We start from the raw sequence: 16,769 nt of genomic DNA, 5'->3' as shown, positions 1-16,769 counted from the left end.
TTAGCGTCTACAATTGCCAGCAGGACAATGGAGAAAAAACCTTTGTAGTTGTAGAACAAACTTCCGGTCTTTGCAGGTTTCTTAATGGCAACATGTTTGCCATCTATTGCTCCAACGCAGTGAGGAAAGTTCCAATGGTTGTAGAAATCTTCAGCCACTTGTTTCCATCCCTCTGGGGTATCTGGGCACATGAGAACTTCATCAGATAATTCTTCAATTATTGCCTGGCACACTTGGGGGATAAACTCACAAATAGTATTATGAGCAACTCGAAATCCATATTGTAGGGTCTTGTAGCTATTGCCAGTGGCTAGAAACCTCAAAGTTATAGCAAGTTTCAAACCAGGTTCCAAAGAATGTCTGAAGTTGGTATCCTGTTTTGTGATTCTCGGTGCAATTCGTGTCAGGAGTTCATTGAATACCTGTGGCTCCATCCGCATGAAATTGGTAAATGAAGAAACATCTTCGGCATGCAGTTCTTTCATCAGTTGTTCATACTGCCCGTGGAGGGGTCGACGCTGGATCCAAGGCTTGACCCACACCCTTCTTCTTATTCTGGCAGCAGCCCGTTTTCTTTCCTTTTCTCGTTGAAAACGTTCGCATTCTGTGAATACTGTCTCTAGGGCATCCAAATGGTGAAGAATTGTAGACACTAGCAATGGATTCAACCTCCCCATGACGTTTAGCTACCTGTTCGAACAGCAGACAAGAGTGAACTGAGAAGCACAAAGCTCTGGTGAAGTAGCTCTGCAGTCTCATTATTTTATGAATACGCCCGCGGAACGCAACTTTACGCAACTGTAAGCAACACTACGCGGTCTCTACGCTCAACCTACGTATGTGTAAGCAACTCTACGCCCGCTATACGCGAAACACGCTGCATATCTACGCGCTACTTACGCAGCCGATTTCGGCGTAGTCGCTACGCAACTCTACGCAACTCTACGCTACTCTACGCAAAGCTTGGTGTGAAACCCCCTTCAGATGAGGGATCAAATGGTCCTTTTTGGGGTACGCAGAGGTCTTTTTTGGGGTACCTAAAGGTCTCTTTTTTTCAGGTACTCAAAGGTCTATTTTGAGGGACTTAAAAGTCCTTTTGGGGGGATGGTCTTTTTTGGGGTACCTAAAGGTCTTTTTACAAAAAGACCTTTAGGTACCCCAAAAAAGACCATCCCCCAAAAAGGACTTTTAAGTCCCCCAAAATAGACCTTTGAGTACCTGAAGCGCAAACTCAGATGAGGGACCAAACGGTCCCTTTTGGGGTACGCAGAGGTCTTTTTTGCTAACCCTACTATTTTCTTAGAAAAATCGTTATTACTTTCTTATTTCTTACTTTTTTGAGCTGAAATTGATATAATATATGATTTAATTATAACCGATCGATCCTATACCATTTTTTGTGAAATTTTTCTGCAGACGAGAAATATAGGGCGTTTCCAAAATATTATAGGTACCCGGGGGTCCTTTATTTGGTTACCATGGTTACGGTTCCAACTCAACTTAGTTAGGGTTTTTGAATTGTACCTTATTTAGCTAGTACTTAACCCCATGACCTTTGACCTGCAGCTCCTGCAGGTCAAAGTTCAATGTTCAATCCTAACCAAAAAATGCAGTTGGGTTGTACGCAGGATAAAAGTATAAGGTGCCTGTTCTAGGGCTGAAAATAGCACATTTTATTTTCAGAGAAAAAAATTTAAAACAATGCTGGGCAGAAAGCCCATACCATTTTCTATAACATATCCAAAAATTAGCTCAAACGGACTATTTTTAACGAAAATATGGCAATTTTTTGGACAAAAGTGGTGTTGCGTCTTTTAATTTTTCCAAATTAGGCTCTTCTTGCATCACTGATAAAATCCTTTTTCGTAGACGTAATGATTTTTTTTTCATCTAAAATAAGCCTTAAGACTTGTTCTACACTATATTAAAAAAGAAAATTTCTATCTCCCAAGAAAAAGTTGAAAATTTTTAACCCTAATTAGGTAAGGGTTAGAAAAATTCAAGAAAAATCACCATGGCACAACTTTCGCCGCAGATGGCGCTCTGCTCCCAAAGACTTGGTTACTTGGTTACGTGATTACATCAAAGAGGGGCACAACAGCCCAAATTTATTATTACAAACATTATAAAACATATTGTATGATGTATGAAACAACTGCAAAAATGTATTCAGAGTGTGAAGAAATCACTGATTTGCAAAAAAAAACAACAAAACAAAAACCATTGTAGAAGGTGCACAGTGTAGTCTCGTCATTAATGACAGGAGTCTTAGTGTTATGCCTTCGATAACACGTGTTATTTTCTTTGTATTTCATTGTTTTTAATTGCGTAATAACACCATTGAATATCATTGAATCTGATTCTTCTTTTGTGATGACCTTGTTTCATGTGTAAAGACTGTTTGTACCAAATTTTAGCTTCATTGGATGTTTGGCTGATAGCGTTGTCAAGGAGTTAATGGGTGATTGCAATGCAGAATATGTGTCTTATGTTTGAAGTGAGTGCTGAACTTTGACCTTCGTTTTCTCCATTTTTGGTTTTTACGACATTCAACATATTAGAAGACCATAACTTAAGCAAAAGCTGCTTTCTTAGCTAGTTAATGCTGGCGAAAATGAAATGCCGTTGCTAGGGCTTTCGCTATTTTGAGTGCTGATTGGCTGCCTTCCGAGCTCGCCTTGCAAGGATCAGCTGGCGTGCGAAATGTAATGTTGCCAGTTTAACATATAGTAGATTGATGTTATAATAATTACAATATCAATGCATTTAGCAGTTTTAAATGACTTTAAATAAATAATTTACCATTAAAAAGTTATTATAACGACAAATTTACATTCACAACTTGGAATTTGAGGAGTTTTGACCGTGAAGAAAAATTGTACTTTTGTCTTTTGTCCGCCATCTTCATTTCCGCACCACACCGAACTAACGCATTATATACACATAATACATGTTACATACTTTTAGCTAGTGTACCTGGATTTTTGACATCTTGTTTTGATAGATCGTGCCCTAACCCTAGCATTTCCGTTGATATTACTAATTTAGATTATATTGCACGTAAGTCATCTCTTAATCTACGTGTAATTAGACACAATCTGAGTAGCGATGCCGGTCGTTTTCCCGAACTATCGGCCGCAGTGCCGTGGACCGCCGCCGCCGGGTGCGGGCTGGAGAACTGCGGCAGCGAACTCTGCCTTGAGTGACGCCCGGGTGGCTCGGGCATTGAACGAGGGGTTGCGCAGTCTCGATCCCGCTGACCAGAGGAATCTCTCTGCACTGATAACTTTTGAAAGGAAAATGCCCTTGTACTGAAAGTTGGTACCAGCCATTAACAGCATGTCCTTAACTACTGTGCAAAATTTCAGCCTAATCCGATAATCCCTTCATAGTGGTTGCTAGGGAGTTTTGCTTCCTGTTTTTTGTTCCATTCATTGCACGGAGCTTGAATAGACCCTAAACTTTGAAGCCCCTTTTTCTCAGTAAATACTTTTCCAGAGTGTGTACAGCACTGTACGTTCTTTTCATTATTTAGATGGGTTAGGAAGGTCCATTTGTATTGAGTTAAACATCATTTTAAAGCTTAAGAGTCTGCTCTTTCAGAATCTGCCCCTGAAAATTCATGTCTGCCGACTTTTTGTTCGTTTTGTGGTGCAGGGTCACATATTTTCACCACTCGCCCCTTACAATTATCAGTAAGAGATGAATACACAAACACACACATGTACCAACACACACATGCGCGCACATGCACGGGCACAAACACATTCACTGTCAAACGTATCAAATAACAGCACTATTATGCAAAGCATAATCAACTGGCACTCTAGGATGTTTACATGCACAAATTTTATCATCCACCTGTACATAACTTACATACACATACTGTACATGCATGTGAATGCCCATATTAAAAAATACACCTTGAAACACATCAAATACCAGCATATTGGAACATAGTACTATTTATTAGAATCCAGTCACACTCTTCAATTTTTTCCAGCACAGTGTACATGACTTTACTGTAACCAGGAGGTAGTAGAAACGCTGAATCTACACAGAGGGAAACTCCAAACAAGATCCGCTTAACAGGTCCTTGATAAGATCAGGCATCTTATCGGTCTAAACCATAGCCATTGAATTTAGAACAAAATTCTGTTGGGCTAGTTCATTTTATACAGGGGGAAAGTAATCCTTTTTCCTATAAATATTTTAGCCCAAATTACCAAATTTTTGTAAATTTTCATGCAAACGAATCTTGAAATACAGTATGTCCCCAAAAAAAATTACAACGGGACCCCCCCCCCCCCAATGATTAGCTGGACACCATACACTTAGTGTTGTTCATGTAAATAGTCCTACAAAGTGTACATGTTGCTAAATTGCATTCCAAGTGGCAAAACCAGCCAGTAACCTGCATACTTCTCAGTTTCCAGAGTGTATTAAAATACCGGTACAATAGAGACAATTTAAAACAATAAAAAACAATATATAAATGACGCAAAGGTCTGAGTGCGTCAGTCGGAATTGTGTGCATAAGGTAACTATGGAATGCTTAACCCACGAGGCGAAGCCGAGTGGGTTTAGGCTAAATTCCATAGTTACCGCATGCACACTATATTCAGACTGACGCACGAAAAGACATATGCGTCATCTGATTTATAGAATGGGTAATTTTCTTGTCAAAAACCCATTTTTCTATCGTGTTACCCGATGACAAAATTACTGGATGTATTTCCTTTTGGCTTGCCGTAAACGGGCATGCATACCTGTGCTTACCGTTTTTACTGGATGCATGGCCAGCCATGCATCAGTTTTTACTGGATGCATGGCCAAGCTGAGTGCGCGAACCTTTGTTACAAGTACGCGTACTCTTGCTAAGTGCGCGATAACATGTTTACCACTGTGACTCGGCGTGCATAAAACACGAAAGGAAAATATGCTAAAAACAGCATATCACAAATAACTTTTTTTAAAGAATTGTCATGTGGACGACCAATGTTATGTCACATTATAAATGTACAATTGTACTTTTAATGAAATAAATCATAGAAAACCAAGGATTTACACAGAAATTAAAAAAATCTGTGCTGTACTGTTGTGTATACTGGAAAGTATCAATAGTTTTCAGCTAATAAATTCAACACAGAGAATGATTACATCGCTGTTCGATTTTGAAACAGGCTCACTGCATGATGCACATTCAGTACTTTCATGAAGGTGATGCACCTTTACAAATTGAAAGGGGGCGCACATGTCCATCCCCCATTTTTTCTTATTTCTTTTGTTTTAACAAAAAATGAAATGGGGGTGCGTGCCTGGTGCACACCCCTCGGGATCTGCCAGTGCACAAAGTTCTTGTTGAATGATGATGGGAAATGAATAACCGACAAAGCAACTACAGTCATGTCTGTTACATGGGAGCAGTGATGAAACAAGAAATGACAGCCTCACACAAGAATACAGGAAATCTACCAAACCAAAATGTTGCGTGCCTTTTTATATCAAAGGACAATCGCTGATTGAATATTGAGAGTGAAGGTCAAGGTATATGATGCTATTCAAATGGCAATCACTGGCATTAGGAACATTGACCAGTAAGGAGTACACTTGAAGGAGACAAAAAAAGAAAAGATAGAAGAAGAAAAAATTACAGTGCACTCCTATTTGTATTATAACGAAATTCCAGTAAAGCAAAATTAAAATTCAGGCCGCAACATTATCTTCCCTATGTTATTTCATTGTTTAGAAATACTGCTGGTCCCGAGGACTTTGTTATAGACAATGGGAGTCCACTATGCAACAACTACAACCCATAATCCCTGAAATCAGCTCATAATGCTTTGAATCCTGTTCCTGAGATTAGGACTGCGGTTCTAAGCTTCCCCAAAACGTCTCAAGATGCCATGCAAGCTGCCTGGTAGTGTGCTCATTGTTGCCGTGGAACCTCGAGAGATGCCGTACTTTTCCAGCGAAGAGCCACAGGATTCTCTCGTCGAGGAGACTTAGGTGTACCTGCAAAGATTAGAGTATTTATCACCATGTCAGTGTCATTATTTACATTAAAAATGCCACATACAGCTGTAATCATGTATCCACTGGAAAAAAAAAAAATCAAATTTATGAGATATTTCGCATCTCACTTAAACAGCAAAATGAACCAGTCAACATTTTGTCTACTTTGACCAATATCTGCGTGAGCTCTTTCTGAGACTTTGAATGTAAGAAAAAAAAATGTAGGGTTGGGGGTACCACTTATTGTCACCCTAAGGATCTGTAGCTTGTTTATCCTAAAAATATAACACAAATTTGCCTAATTCTTACCTCAAATACGCCATAAATACTGCAATTTTGAATGTCGTGACCATCTCGTTATGAATCTCCGTTTTAAGATAGCGCAATTTTAGTGCGTGCGTTCTGTTTTCTTCGCGCAGTTAAAAAGGGTACCTTGCGATCGGCACCCCTCCCCTCCATAGGTAATACACGTGAATTTCACAGCATAGGTAATACACGTGAATTTCACGGCATAGGTAATACACGTAAATTTCACAGCCATGCGTCGTTGCTGAGCGGATGTGTAATTTTTCGCTTGGTTTGTTAGTTTGTTTTTGACTTTGATTATCGTTTCTTCGTTTTTATTGTCTTTATAGCTAATGACACTTAATCCCGCGTGAACCTTTTCGTTCTATACGTAAACAGCCATGATATGCAGGGTGCCGATGGGAAGGTACCCTGCCGATAGGTGGTACCCCTACCATACAGCTTAAAAAATATCTCTACACAATCATAAAATCACCTTAAACAGTACATGTAGTCGTACCTTCATGTTGGAGACAGAAGTTGGAAGAAGCTCGACATCACAGGACTTCACACCAGACTTCACCCAGGAAGATGTGCATGTACACTTAGAGTGGGCCCCTACAACGAAACAGGAAGCGGACAGCATGATGGACCCCTGGACCTCTTCTCGCATCGGCCACCTGCATTAACCATAGATTTTGACGAGAAAGACAATACATGTAATTACAATGCATCACAATAGTGATAATCCACAGCAATAAAACTGAGGTGTGTAAAATTATGAAGTAGAAATTCTATGCAATAAATATTTTGTAGGTGTCAGTCATCCCTGCTATTGAAAGTGCTAAATTTATAGAATATCAAAACTTCAAATATACGAGTCTATTTATTGTTCTTTCTTGTGTAATTGTCGTGACTACATTCGACACAGTGTATACAGATAATTTCTAGTAGGTTGCCTACCTTGTACATTAACTTGTCTACGGTGTCTACAAAGTACACATTGCAATGTGTAGACACCATAGACAAGTTAATGTTAATTTGAACACTTCGAGAACGAAAGCTGATGTTACAGCTACGTACATATAGTTTGCTTGATATGATTGATAATTCACGCTAGGATTGACAACTTTTCCAGATTGGAATACTCACACGACGTACAGTACCACCTGTTAAAACCACACTAAATACCAATATTACGATAAATGTGAGGAAAAATTCGCTTCTTGTTCTAATCATAGGCTCAAAATAAGCTTGCGTTTACAGGTAGGCCCTACCTTGAAAGAAAATATGGACAAACATGCAAGGAAAGTTCGTTCATTATTTTCTGCAACTGTACAAGCGGGGAATGTTGAGTGAAGTACATGTAGAAAACAGCCACAATTTGTGCTGTGACAGTGTGAGTGTTACAACAAATCGATCGTTGTGGGGGAATTGCGTTTAGCTGAGGCAATTCTAAGTACCCAGAAAAGAAAAAAAAAATAAGTCAAGGAGCCATTATGGGTTTGGAATAAATTTTTACACCCACACATTTACTGAAAAACAAAGTTTTAAAAGCACATAGGGCACCTAACCTATCGTAATCAGCTCAAGATTCACGATCGCCGTGATCAGCTGTTCCTTCGTACAGACTAACATGCTACAGGCACAATTTGCTGTTATTAGATTACTGACACAACAAATCGATCATTGTGGGGGAATTGCGTATAGTTGAGGTAACTTACATACTCATGAAGGATGATAAGTAAGCAAAGGAGCTGTAATTGATTTGACATCATTTTTACATCAACAAATTTACGGAAATACGACGTTTGAAAAGCACAAAACCTACCGTAATCAGCTCAAGATTCGCGATTGCCGTGATCAGGTGTACGCACAACACGCACAACAGTACCAGCAGAATCGACAGTGAACAGGTACTCCTTGATGCCGTGATTTCAGCTTGATCCTTCTTCGAAATTGCATGATGATAAATGTGACCTTCTTTTCCTCTTGTGTGTTGATTTTAAGGCTTCCAATTTCTACCTCAACTTGCTAAAAAACAGTCTAACAAAGCGGAAAAATGTCACATTTCCGTACTGAACAGCAGTCACGATACGTGTGTTGCATGCGGTAAGCCTACACTAGCACTACACACACCGCGGCGGCCGCTGCTGTTATGCAGCAATCCCCATAGTATAACACGTAGATGGCTTGTAAACAAGGGTCTCCGGCGCGCGCGCGCAGTTGACCAATCGCGCGCGAACAACGCGTATTTCGATCTGGTGTCTTGGTAACGAGGCTGTTTACGCGTCTGGGAGACAAATGTGTGTACTATTAGGGTTCAACGCAGAATTTCTTAGACACGATCGCCAAAAGAACAGTCATTTTCGCCGTAAACGAAGGGGATTTGGTCTTCGATCAGACGTAAGTTTTTGTCAACTTTAGAGACTATGACATCCCACCTTTCTCTTCAAAATTTCACATTTTGTAGATTGTATTTCGAAACTAGAACATTTCCCGTACAACATGATACCAAAATGTCAAGTTGGTCCCTGAGTACCTAAAGGTCTTCTTTTTTTTTTTTTTTAACAAAAAGACCTTTAGGTACCCCAAAAAAGACCATCCCCCAAAAAGGACTTTTAAGTCCCCAAAAATAGACCTTTGAGTACCTGAAGCGCAAACTCAGATGAGGGACCAAACGGTCCCTTTTGGGGTACGGAGAGGTCTTTTTTGGGGTACCTAAAGGTCTTTTTTTTTCAGGTTCTCAGAGGTCTATTTTGGGGGACTTAAAAGTCCTTTGTGGGGGATGGTCTTTTTTGGGGTACCTAAAGGTCTTTTTACAAAAAGACCTTTAGGTACCCCAAAAAAGACCATCCCCCAAAAAGGACTTTTAAGTCCCCCAAAATAGACCTTTGAGTACCTGAAGCGCAAACTCAGATGAGGGACCAAACGGTCCCTTTTGGGGTACGCAGAGGTCTTTTTTGCTAACCCTACTATTTTCTTAGAAAAATCGTTATTACTTTCTTATTTCTTACTTTTTTGAGCTGAAATTGATATAATATATGATTTAATTATAACCGATCGATCCTATACCATTTTTTGTGAATTTTTTCTGCAGACGAGAAATATAGGGCGTTTCCAAAATATTATAGGTACCCGGGGGTCCTTTATTTGGTTACCATGGTTACGGTTCCAACTCAACTTAGTTAGGGTTTTTGAATTGTACCTTATTTAGCTAGTACTTAACCCCATGACCTTTGACCTCTAACCCCTGCAGGTCAAAGTTCAATGTTCAATCCTAACCAAAAAATGCAGTTGGGTTGTACGCAGGATAGAAGTAAGGTGCCTGTTCTAGGGCTGAAAATAGCACATTTTATTTTCAGAGAAAAAAAATTAAAACAATGCTGGGCAGAAAGCCCATACCATTTTCTATAACATATCCAAAAATTAGCTCAAACGGACTATTTTTAACGAAAATATGGCAATTTTTTGGACAAAATTGGTGTTGCGTCTTTTAATTTTTCCAAATTAGGCTCTTCTTGCATCACTGATAAAATCCTTTTTCGTAGACGTAATGAATTTTTTTTTCATCTAAAATAAGCCTTAAGACTTGTTCTACACTATATTAAAAAAGAAAATTTCTATCTCCCAAGAAAAAGTTGAAAATTTTTAACCCTAATTAGGTAAGGGTTAGAAAAATTCAAGAAAAATCACCATGGCACAACTTTCGCCGCAGATGGCGCTCTGCTCCCAAAGACTTGGTTACTTGGTTACATCAAAGAGGAGCACAACAGCCCAAATTTATTATTACAAACATTATAAAACATATTGTATGATGTATGAAACAACTGCAAAAATGTATTCAGAGTGTGAAGAAATCACTGATTTGCAAAAAAAAACAAAAACAAAACAAAACAAAAACCATTGTAGAAGGTACACAGTGTAGTCTCGTCATTAATGACAGGAGTCTTAGTGTTATGCCTTCGATAACACGTGTTATTTTCTTTGTATTTCATTGTTTTTAATTGCATAATAACACCATTGAATATCATTGAATCTGATTCTTCTTTTGTGATGACCTTGTTTCATGTGTAAAGACTGTTTGTATGGTTGAGGGGTCTAGATATCGCGCACGAAAATTTGAAATGCTCTTATAATAGAAGTTATTCCATAATCGTACCTGAATTTCTCAATGAATATCACGAAAATGCAGAAAAATCACCTCCCAGAATCTCCTGATGATACGATGACGGAGTAGTGCGCTGTCGCCGTTTGTATGTCGGACCTTTTTTTATGCGTTCACCTTCTCGGGGTATGTAAAGATCGCGCAGCTGCCCTATGTAGTTTCATGCGTGAAAGTGTCTGCCCCTCTGCGGCTGTAGCGTGCTTCGGCTTTCGTAGAATATTATCAACGATCGATCGAACAAATTACGAATTCTATCGGCTACGATCATACGAACGAGACAAGCGAGACGACACGTCTAGGCTACAACATCCTTAAAAAAAAAGATTTTAAGCTAAGGTAGGTAAATTATAAGGTAAAAAATTGGAAATTTAGTGAAAAATTTGTTCCAAAAAATTGGAAATTTAGTGAAAAATTTGTTTGAAATCTAAATTTCTTACCTGCTTTCTTCTCATGTTTAGCGGTTGTCAGGTATTTTTATTCCATGGGCGTATCGGCAAATTTTGCGCTTAGTCCTACGCGTAATATCGCTTGCTATACGCAGTTACGCTATGCGCGATCATTGGGTCCCTGCGCGAGACCTAGTACCCTTACTATACCAAATTTTAGCTTCATTGGATGTTTGGCTGATAGCGTTGTCAAGGAGTTAATGGGTGATTGCAATGCAGAATATGTGTCTTATGTTTGAAGTGAGTGCTGAACTTTGACCTTCGTTTTCTCCATTTTTGGTTTTTACGACATTCAACATATTAGAAGACCATAACTTAAGCAAAAGCTGCTTTCTTAGCTAGTTAATGCTGGCGAAAATGAAATGCCGTTGCTAGGGCTTTCGCTATTTTGAGTGCTGATTGGCTGCCTTCCGAGCTCGCCTTGCAAGGATCAGCTGGCGTGCGAAATGAAATGTTGCCAGTTTAACATGTAGTAGATTGATGTTATAATAATTACAATATCAATGCATTTAGCAGTTTTAAATGACTTTAAATAAATAATTTACCATTAAAAAGTTATTATAACGACAAATTTACATTCACAACTTGGAATTTGAGGAGTTTTGACCGTGAAGAAAAATTGTACTTTTGTCTTTTGTCCGCCATCTTCATTAACTAACGCATATACACATAATACATGTTACATACTTTTAGCTAGTGTACCTGGATTTTGACGTCTTGTTTTGATAGATCGTGCCCTAACCCTAGCATTTCCGTTGATATTACTAATTTAGATTATATTGCACGTAACTCATCTCTTAATCTACGTGTAATTAGACACAATCTGAGTAGCGATGCCGCTCGTTTTCCCGAACTATCGGCCGCAATGCCGTGGACCGCCGCCGCCGGGTGCGGGCTGGAGAACTGCAGCAGCGAACTCTGCCTTCAGTGACGCCCGGGTGGCTCGGGCATTGAACGAGGGGCTGCGCAGCCTCGATCCCGCTGACCAGAGGAATCTCTCTACACTGATAACTTTTGAAAGGAAAATGCCCTTGTACTGAAAGTTGGTACCAGCCATTAACAGCATGTCCTTAATTACTGTGCAAAATTTCAGCCTAATCCGATAATCCCTTCATAGTGGTTGCTAGGGAGTTTTGCTTCCTGTTTTTTGTTCCATTCATTGCACGGAGCTTGAATAGACCCTAACCTTTGAAGCCCCTTTTTCTCAGTAAATACTTTTCCAGAGTGTGTACAGCACTGTACTTTCTTTTCATTATTTAGATGGGTTAGGAAGGTCCATTTGTATTGAGTTATACATTATTTTAAAGCTTAGAGTCTGCTCTTTCAGAATCTGCCCCTGAAAATTCATGTCTGCCGACTTTTTGTTCGTTTTGTGGTGCAGGGTCACATATTTTCACCACTCGCCCCTAACAATAATCAGTAAGAGATGAATACACAAACACACACATGTACCAACACACACATGCGCGCACATGCACGGGCACAAACACATTCACTGTCAAACGTATCAAATAACAGCACTATTATGCAAAGCATAATCAACTGGCACTCTAGGATGTTTACATGCACAAATTTTATCATCCACCTGTACATAACTTACATACACATACTGTACATGCATGTGAATGCCCATATTAAAAAATACACCTTGAAACACATCAAATACCAGCATATTGGAACATAGTACTATTTATTAGAATCCAGTCACACTCTTCAATTTTTTCCAGCACAGTGTACATGACTTTACTGTAACCACGAGGTAGTAGAAACGCTGAATCTACACAGAGGGAAACTCCAAACAAGATCCGCTAAACAGGTCCTTGATAAGATCAGGCATCTTATCGGTCTAAACCATAGCCATTAGATTTAGAACGAAATTGTGTTGGGCTAGTTCATTTTATACAGGGGGAAAGTAATCCTTTTTCCTATAAATGTTTTAGCTCAAATTACCAAATTTTTGTAAATTTTCATGCAAACGAATCTTGAAATATAGTATGTCCCCCCAAAAAAAATTACAACGGGACCCCCCGCAATGATTAGCTGGACACCATACACTTAGTGTTGTTCATGTAAATAGTCCTACAAAGTGTACATGTTGCTAAATTGCATTCCAAGTGGCAAAACCAGCCAGTAACCTGCATACTTCTCAGTTTCCAGAGTGTATTAAAATACCGGTACAATAGAGACAATTAAAAACAATAAAAAAAAACAATATATAAATGACGCACAGGTCTGAGTGCGTCAGTCGGAATTGTGTGCATAAGGTAACTATGGAATGCTTAACCCACGAGGCGAAGCCGAGTGGGTTTAGGCTAAATTCCATAGTTACCGCATGCACACTATATTCAGACTGACACACGAAAAGACATGTGCGTCATCTGATTTATAGAATGGGTAATTTTCTTGTCAAAAACCCATTTTTCTATCGTGTTACCCGATGACAAAATTACTGGATGTATTTCCTTTTGGCTTGCCGTAAACGGGCATGCATACCTGTGCTTACCGTTTTTACTGGATGCATGGCCAGCCATGCATCAGTTTTTACTGGATGCATGGCCAAGCTGAGTGCGCGAACCTTTGTTACAAGTACGCGTACTCTTGATAAGTGCGCGATAACATGTTTACCACTGTGACTCGGCGTGAATAAAACACGAAAGGAAAATATGCTAAAAACAGCATATCACAATTAACTTTTTTTAAAGAATTGTCATGGGGACGACCAATGTTATGTCACATTATAAATGTACAATTGTACTTTTAATGATATAAATCATAGAAAACCAAGGATTTACACAGAAATTAAAAAAATCTGTGCTGTACTGTTGTGTATACTGGAAAGTATCAATAGTTTTCAGCTAATAAATTCAACACAGAGAATGATTACATCGCTGTTCGATTTTGAAACAGGCTCACTGCATGATGCACATCCAGTACTTTCATGAAGGTGATGCACCTTTACAAATTGAAAGGGGGCGCACATGTCCATCCCCCATTTTTTCTATTTCTTTTGTTTTAACAAAAAATAAAATGGGGGTGCGTGCCTGGTGCACACCCCTCGGGATCTGCCAGTGCACAAAGTTCTTGTTGAATGATGATGGGAAATGAATAACCGACAAAGCAACTACAGTCATGTCTGTTACATGGGAGCAGTGATGAAACAAGAAATGACAGCCTCACACAAGAATACAGGAAATCTATCAAACCAAAATGTTGCGTGCCTTTTTATATCAAAGGACAATCGCTGATTGAATATTGAGAGTGAAGGTCAAGGTATATGATGCTATTCAAATGGCAATCACTGGCATTAGGAACATTGACCAGTAAGGAGTACACCTGAAGGAGACAAAAAAAGAAAAGATAGAAGAAGAAAAAATTACAGTGCACTCCTATTTGTATTATAACGAAATTCCAGTAAAGCAAAATAAAAATTCAGGCCGCAACATTATCTTCCCTATGTTATTTCATTGTTTAGAAATACTGCTGGTCCCGAGGACTTTGTTATAGACAATGGGAGTCCACTATGCAACAACTACAACCCACAATCCCTGAAATCAGCTCATAATGCTTGGAATCCTGTTCCTGAGATTAGGACTGCGGTTCTAAGCTTCCCCAAAACGTCTCAAGATGCCATGCAAGCTGCCTGGTAGTGTGCTCATTGTTGCCGTGGAACCTCGAGAGATGCCGTACTTTTCCAGCGAAGAGCCACGGGATTCTCTTGTCGAGGAAACTTAGGTGTACCTGCAAAGATAAGAGTATTTATCACCATGTCAGTGTCGTTATTTACATTAAAATGCCACATACAGCTGTAATCATGTATCCACTGGAAAAAAAAAAAATCAAATTTATGAGATATTTCGCATCTCACTTAAACAGCAAAATGAACCAGTCAACATTTTGTCTACTTTGACCAATATCTGAGTGAGCTCTTTCTGAGACTTTGAAAGTAAGAAGAAAAAATGTAGGGTTGGGGGAACCACCTATTGTCACCCTAAGGATCTGTAGCTTGTTTATCCTAAAGATATAACACAAATTTACCTCAAATACGCCATAAATACTGCAGTTTTGAATGTCGTGACCATATCGTTATGAATCTCCGTTTGAAGCTGAGGCAATTTTAAGTACCCAGAAAAGAAAAAAAAAATAAGTCAAGGAGCCATTATGGGTTTGGAATAATTTTTTTACACCCACAAATTTACAGAAAAACAAAGTTTTAAAAGCACATAACCTATCGTAATCAGCTCAAGATTCACGATCGCCGTGATCAGCTGTTCCTTCGTACAGACTAACATTTTCAGTACTGACACAACAAATCGATCATTGTGGGGAAATTGCGTATAGTTGAGGTAACTTAGATACTCATGAAGGATGATAAGTAAGCCAAGGAGCTGTAATTGATTTGACATCATTTGTACATCAACAAATTTACGGAAATACGACGTTTGAAAAGCACAAAACCTACCGTAATCAGCTCAAGATTCGCGATTGCCGTGATCAGGTGTACGCACAACACGCACAACAGTACCAGCAGAATCGACAGTGAACAGGTACTCCTTGATGCCGTGATTTCAGCTTGATCCTTCTTCGAAATTGCATGATGATAAATGTGACCTTCTTTTCCTCTTATGTGTTGATTTTAAGGCTTCCAATTTCTACCTCAACTTGCTAAAAAACAGTCTAACAAAGCGGAAAAATGTCACATTTCCGTACTGAACAGCAGTCACGATACGTGTGTTGCATGCGGTAAGCCTACACTACCACTACACACACCGCGGCCGCTGCATGCTGTTATGCAGCAATCCCCATAGTATAACACGTAGATGGCTTGTAAACAAGGGTCTCCGGGGCAGTTGACCAATCGTGAACGCGTATTTCGATCACGTGTACGCCATGACAATGTGTACTAGGGTTCAACGCAGAATTTCTTACACACGATCGCTAAAAGAACAGTCATTTTCGCCGTAAACGAAGGCGATTTGGTCCTTAGACGTAAGATTTTGTCAACTTTTGAGACTGATATCCCACCTTTCTCTTCAAAATTTCACATTTTGTAGATTGTATTTCGAAATGTTGTTGATATCATCAGAAACTAGAACATTTCCCGTACAACATGATACCAAAATGTCAAGTTGGTCCCTGAGGTCACTTTTTGACCTTTTTCGGGCTGTCGTGCGTAATCACTTTGCCGAGAAGTGTCGGGTTTTGGCAGAGGCCGGGTCGTCATATACACTATTTCGGGGCCAGTTCTGAAAATTTCTAAAAACGAGGTTTACGAAGAAAATCTGCTGTCATTTTTTCACTATTCATTTTCTGGAAATGCCCAGCACATATGATAGAGAAGGGAAATTTCCGCATTGAATCCAAGAATTTTCTTTTTTCTAAATTGATTCCTTATCGAGATATTTATGATTGAAAATGCCCTTAAAAAGCGAAAATTATTTTAAAAAATGATTTTTTAGTTTTTTGCTCTCTTTTTTCTTTTTGATAGAATTTATTTTAATCCTTTTGTGTGATTATTCTTTGGATAGAACTGTACATATTTGCAAAAAAACAATTTTGGATTCTCACACCGATTTTTAAGAATTTAAGAAAAAATACAAAGGTACAATAAAGTCCTTTTTCGGGTACATGGTCTTTTTAAGGGTACTTAAAAGTCCTTTTACGGGGACTCAAAGGTCCTATGTACCCGAAAAAAGACTGTCCCCCAAAAAGGACTCATGTACCTGAAAAAAGACCTTTCGGTACCCCAAAAAAGACCATCCCCCTAAAAGGACTTTTAAGTCCCCCAAAATAGACCTTTGAGTATCTGAAAAAAGACCAAGTACCCCGAAAAAGGACTCCCGTCGACCCGAAAAAAG

General features: G+C 39.1%; 2 long non-coding RNA genes and 1 pseudogene across 2 annotated transcripts; all 3 read right to left on the bottom strand.

The window, feature by feature from the left end:
- LOC140245958 (uncharacterized) lies at positions 1-677 on the bottom strand (annotated as a pseudogene).
- Positions 678-3,939: 3,262 nt separating this feature from the next.
- Positions 3,940-8,432, bottom strand: LOC140245955 (uncharacterized). The gene is made up of 3 exons (XR_011902407.1): positions 8,132-8,432; positions 6,821-6,980; positions 3,940-6,015 (listed from the first exon to the last, which is right to left on the bottom strand). It is a non-coding gene; the product is annotated as an uncharacterized lncRNA (long non-coding RNA).
- Positions 8,433-12,577: 4,145 nt separating this feature from the next.
- Positions 12,578-15,659, bottom strand: LOC140245956 (uncharacterized). Its single transcript, XR_011902408.1, has 2 exons — positions 15,374-15,659; positions 12,578-14,652 (listed from the first exon to the last, which is right to left on the bottom strand). It is a non-coding gene; the product is annotated as an uncharacterized lncRNA (long non-coding RNA).
- Positions 15,660-16,769: the final 1,110 nt, after the last annotated feature.

The sequence above is a fragment of the Diadema setosum genome, unplaced genomic scaffold (assembly GCF_964275005.1).
Source record: "Diadema setosum unplaced genomic scaffold, eeDiaSeto1 scaffold_87, whole genome shotgun sequence".
Classification (NCBI taxonomy): Eukaryota; Metazoa; Echinodermata; class Echinoidea; order Diadematoida; family Diadematidae; genus Diadema; species Diadema setosum.
This window is presented reverse-complemented; position numbering and strand designations above follow the sequence as displayed.